This window comes from Rhincodon typus, chromosome 40 (genome assembly GCF_021869965.1).
Source record: "Rhincodon typus isolate 14 chromosome 40, sRhiTyp1.1, whole genome shotgun sequence".
Lineage (NCBI taxonomy): Eukaryota > Metazoa > Chordata > Chondrichthyes > Orectolobiformes > Rhincodontidae > Rhincodon > Rhincodon typus.
In genome coordinates this window covers 5551909-5558227 of record NC_063371.1, presented here as the reverse complement: position 1 = coordinate 5558227, position 6319 = coordinate 5551909, and positions in this window count along the sequence as shown.

Below are 6319 nucleotides of genomic sequence, written 5' to 3'. Positions count from 1 at the left end.
TGCTCTGCCTTGGACTTAACATAGAGGCAAATTCTGAGCAGGGTTTAGATACAAGTGTTGAGAGGTCTGGGAACACAAAAGAATGGGTTTATCAGTGTTCTGCGGAACTGAACTACAGGGCACCTTTTGGTGTACTAACCATAAGCTGTCAGTTTGTTAATCAGCCAAGAAGCCTAACAGGGCAGGTAAAGGTTTTCAGGATGTGGTGGGAAGAATCATTTAGGGGAGGTAATGGCCTCATGGTATTCTCACTGGACTATTCATCCAAAGACCCAGGTCATGTTCTGGGGATCTGGGTTCAAATCCCACCACAGCAGGTGAAATTTGGAATTAAGAGTCTAAGGATGACCATAAAACCATTGTTGATTGTCATCAAAAACCCATCTGGTTCACGAATGTTCTTCAGGGAAGGAAACTAACATCCTGCATGTGAATCCAGACCCACAGCAATGTGGTTGACTCTTAACTGCCCTCTGGGCAATTAGGATGGGCAACAAATACTAGCCTAGCCAGCGACATCCACATTCTGAATAAATAAAAAAAAGTGGGACTTTGTCATCATCATCCAGACTCCCTTCCTGCAACTGGGTGTCTCTGCAGCCACAACATTCATTGATTTATTTAGCATGTCCACTGTCATCTGTTATTGAGTGGCTCCACACAGGCCCTCACCAGTTAAAAAGTCTACTGTTGCTGCAGGAGGTTCAAGCCAGATAGGCAGCCAGGTTTCCAATGTGTGAATGGTTCTGGTGGTTTTCTCCTGCTGATCGGAAAGGGGAATGAATTGTCTACAATGGGACCCAGCCTCAGCAATCAGGACTCCTTGATCACTCTTCCCTACTTTCTCTACAATTTGGATGTGAATGTGCTTCCTGCCTGTGATCCAGATCCCACTCCAAATGGGGCTCTTGTGGCCCAGTGGTATTGTCTGTCCCTCTAAGCCATAAGGCCCAAGTTCAAGTACAACCTGGTCCAGAGGTGTGTAGTTATAGGTTGATTACAAATACCTATGTTCCTTGCCAAGCCTCAGTGCCCCTTACTTTCTATAATGCCTGATTTTCTTTTAAGAAGCCTCATTCAGTGAGGGTTTATGATAGCAAGTTGTACAATAAATGGCAGTATTCTGCTTCAAAAACGTTCAACTATTGACTTTTCTGCTTTATTCAGAAGAACAGATGTTTATTTGAAGGAGCTAGCAGTTAAGCAATAAGCCAAGAAACTTGTTTCTATTCCTGGTTGGCATTCATTCCAAGAATAATGTTGTTATTCATTAAATCTATCAGATTTGTTTGATGCTGCTTGAGATTCTGCTAACACAGCAGTTGTGAGTCAAGCACCACTTTACAGCTGCATTAATTGTACAACTGAATTGAAAAGTCCATTGTTTTGCAAATCATTTGGCCCTTTCTGAAAGCATGATGTAGGTAGCAGATTCTTAAAAGTGAGAAATACTCAGGACAGTAATACTTAGTGAGAAGACAACAGCTGCTAATATGGGACTGGTATTCAGCAATTCAGGTGCCACCATGAACCCCAATAGTCAAGTTGCTATGCGTCATTTGCTGTACATTCCAATATACACTGGAGAGATCAGATTATAGCACCTCAAAAGACATGCAGTTTCACTTGTTTACTGTTACAAAATATTTCATAGTCCACAAATAATTTTTGCATTGTAGCAACCAGTTGAAAACCATAGCAACAAACTAGCAGACAGCAAGATGCCACAAGCAACAATGTAATGAGCAGTCAATCTTGGAACACGATTAGGCCAGATGATCAAGTTCATTTTGTATTCAATAAAGTAACAGCTGATTGTGACCTAATTCCTTACTGTGTTATTTCCCCACCTTATGTAATACCTTTGACTAAAGGTATTTACCAGTCTCAAATTTAAAATTCACAATTAATGTCGCATGTTTGACTGGTCTTTGCAAAAGTGAGCTCCAACCTTTGACTATGCTCACAAAAGGCTTGGTTCAAACTTGTAGACCATGTTCCAATCCAGCAAAAATAGCTTCTTTCCAGGCCAAGCAGCATCATAGGAGCAGAAAGGCTGACATTTTGGGCCTAGACCCTTCATAATTTCTGATGAAGGGTCTAGGCCCGAAACGTCAGCCTTTCTGCTCCTATGATGCAGCTTGGCCTGCTGTGTTCATCCAGCTCTGCACCTTGTTGTCTTGGATTCTCCAGCATCTGCAGTTCCTACTATCTCTAGCTTCTTTCCATCTATTTTATCAGCTCCTTACTGTCTTGAAACATTCAGTGAAATCACCAATTAATCTTCTAAATTCCAGGAAACATTGAGTGAAATCACGATTAATTTTCTAAATTCCAGGAAACTCAACTCAAATTCTTTTAAATCAATTTAACCCTTGCAGTTCTGGTATAATTCTGGCAAATCTGCACCACTGTTCCTTTCGGGCTAGTAAATATTGCCTGAGATCTGGTGTGCAGAATTGCTTAGTACCCATGACATGCTGCAACCAGAGCTGTGTGTAGCTAAATACTGACTTTTTCTCACTTTTTTTCTAACGAGCTCTCCAAATATAAAAGCCAAAGTTTCATTCCACTTTCCAGATGGTTTTAGGTATTCATGGTAGCATAATGACCCACGTTACTGCCATTCTCCTGTGTTTTTGGATCTCCACTATTTCTGGCTTTTCACTCTTCATAAATTATCCGGACTCTATCCTTTTTAGGAATAAAGTTGATGATGTCATATGTAGTTCCATTGGAACCCAGTGGCTACAGTTTTTACACAGATGAGGCCAACTTCGACAAGGGAGCCTCTGAAATGTCCACCTTCTTCCTCAACTGAGGATTTCACAGCACCATTGTCAACAGGGCCCTCAACTGGGTCTGACCCATCTCCCACACTTCTGCCCATATCCCTTCTTTTCCCTCCTGCAACAGCGATAGGGGTCCCCTACAATCCCACCTGCATCCACATCCAGAAGATCATCAGATGCCATTTCCATCACCTCCAGCAAGGTGCCACCACCTGACGCATATCCCTCTCCCCTCCTTTGTCCACCTTCTGCAGAGACCATTCCTTCCGGGACACCCTAGTCCACTCTTCCTTCACCCCCAAAACACCCTCCCACAGCCCCAAAGCACCTTCCTCCGTAAACAATGAAGGTGCAACACCTGCCCATTTACCTCCTCCCTCCCCACTATCCAAGGGCCCAAACAGACCTTCCAGATGAAGCAAAACTTCACCTGCACTTCCCAGAATCTAGTCTACGGCATTCGCTGCTCACAATGTGATGTCCTCTTCTTTGGGGAAACGAAGCATACACTGGGTGACCGCCTCGCAGAACATCTACGTTCTGCTCACAAAAAAGACCCTGAGCTACCTGTTGCCTGCCAATTTAACATACCACCCTGTTCCCTGGCCAACATCTCTGCCTCTGGCTTGCTGCAGTGTTCCAGCAAAGCTCAACGTAAGCTAGAAGAACAACACCTTATTTTCCGCTTGGGGACCCTACAGCTGTCCAGACTCAATATCGAGTTCAATAATTTTAGGACCTAAAGTCTCCTATGTCCGAGCCCCTTACTCCACAAACCAGGCCTTGTTACCAGATAGCCTGCCATTACACAATATCTATCGTTAGTCATTAACAGTCCCCATTAACATCTATTCACCCTCCTTGCCAGATCGTTATCAACTCCTTTATGTACCCAACTGCTCTTCTCCCTCTTCGTGCTCTACCTTATCGATTACTCCCTACCCCATCCCCCTCCCTATTTTCTGCATATAAACCGACATTTTCCGGGCTTCCTCCACCCCCCAAATCCCCAGCCATACCCAGGACCTTCCCCACAATGGGTCCGCCGCCATTGGCCATGAGGCCACTATCGAAGAACCCTCAGATGACGTCACATCCGCCACCGCCGGGTTCCCCACTTCCGGGGCAGCGAACACCATCGCTGCTGTTGCCACCGACACTGAAGTCGCGACTACCGTCACCGCGACTGCCGCCGCTTACCCCGCTCCTCCCACCGCCGACGCCGCTCCGCCCATCACCGATGCAGACACAACTCCACCCACCGCCGGCGCAACTCCGCCCACCGCCGACGCCGGCGCAACTCCGCCCACCGCCGACGCAACTCCGCCCACAACCTCCACAGCCAGTAACTCCAGAGGGGACAACAGCACCCAGCCCTGCCGAGTCTTCACCATCCCCCCAGACCTCCCCCTTACTGAGGACGAATGGTCAGTCCTCAGTAAAGGGCTCACCTTTGTCCCCCTCCACCCACACATCAATGAATACCGCTCACGCTTGGACATAGAGCAGTTTTTCCGCCGCCTCCGCCTCCACGCTTACTTCTTCAACCGTGAACCTAAACCTCCTTCCACTGACCCCTTCTCCCACTTCCAACACACCCCTTCCTCCTGGACACCACCCCAAGGCCTCCTACCCTCCCTCGACCTTTTCATCTCCAACTGCCGTCGAGACATCAATCGCCTCAACCTCTCCACCCCTCTCACCCACTCCAACCTCTCCCCCGCAGAACGTGCAGCCCTCCGCTCCAATCCCAACCTCACCATAAAACCCGCGGACAAGGGAGGCGCAGTTGTAGTATGGCGCACTGACCTCTACATCGCCGAGGCCAGATGCCAACTCTCCGACACCTCCTCCTACCGCCCCCTTGATCATGACCCCACCCCCGAGCACCAAACCATCATCTCCCAAACCATCCACAACCTCATCACCTCAGGTGACCTCCCACCCACAGCCTCCAACCTCATCGTTCCCCAACCTCGCACTGCCCGCTTCTATCTCCTTCCCAAAATCCACAAACCTGAATGCCCTGGTCGACCCATTGTCTCTGCCTGCTCATGCCCCACCGAACTGATCTCCAACTATCTGGACTCCATTTTCTCCCCCTTGGTCCAGGAACTCCCTACCTATGTCTGTGACACCACCCACGCCCTCCACCTCCTCCAGAACTTCCAATTCCCTGGTCCCCAACACCTCATCTTTACCATGGACATCCAGTCCCTCTACACCTGCATTCCCCATGCAGATGGCCTAAAGGCCCTCCGCTTCTTCCTGTCCCGCAGGCCCAACCAGTCCCCCTCCACTGACACCCTCATCCGCTTAGCCGAACTCGTCCTCACCCTCAACAACTTCTCTTTCAATTCCTCCCACTTCCTACAGACAAAGGGGGTGGCCATGGGTACCCGCATGGGCCCAAGCTACGCCTGCCTCTTTGTAGGTTACGTGGAACAATCCCTCTTCCGTACCTACACCGGCCCTAAACCCCACCTCTTCCTCCGTTACATTGATGACTGTATCGGCGCCGCCTCGTGCTCCCACGAGGAGCTCGAACAGTTCATCCACTTCACTAACACCTTCCACCCCAACCTTAAGTTTACCTGGACCGTCTCTAACACCTCTCTCCCCTTCCTAGACCTCTCTGTCTACATATCGGGCAACCACCTAGAAACCGATATTCATTTCAAGCCCACCGACTCCCACAGCTACCTAGAATACTCCTCCTCCCACCCACCTTCCTGCAAAAATGCTATCCCCTATTCCCAATTCCTTCGCCTCCGCTGCATCTGCTCCCAGGATGAGGCATTCCACTCCCGTACATCTCAGTTGTCCTCGTTTTTCAAGGACCGTAACTTCCCCCCCTCAGTGGTCGAGAACGCCCTCAACTGTGTCTCCCACATCTCCCGCAACTCATCCCTCACACCCCGTCCACACAATAAGAACCAAAAAAGAAGCCCCCTCGTCCTCACGTACCACCCCACCAACCTCCGGATCCAACGCATTATCCTCCGACACTTCCGCCATCTGCAATCCGACCCCATCACCAAAGACATCTTTCCCTCCCCACCCTTATCTGCTTTCCGGAGGGACCACTCTCTCCGTGACTCCCTTGTCCGCTCCACACTCCCCTCCAGCTCCACCACACCCGGCACTTTTCCCTGCAACCACAGGAAGTGCTACACCTGCCCCCATACCTCCTCCCTCAACCCCATCCCAGGCCCCAAGAAGACTTTCCACATCAAGCAGATGTTCACCTGCACATCTGCTAATGTGGTATACTGCATCCGCTGTACCTGGTGTGGCTTCCTCTACATCGGGGAAACCAAGCGGAGACTTGGGGCCCGCTTTGCAGAACACCTACGCTCGGTTCGCAATAAACAACTGCACCTCCCAGTCGCGAACCATTTCAACTCCCCCTCCCATTCCTCAGACGACATGTCCATCCTGGGCCTCCTGTAGTGCCACAACGATGCCACCCGAAGGTTGCAGGAACAGCAACTCATATTCCGCTTGGGAATCCTGCAGCCCAATGG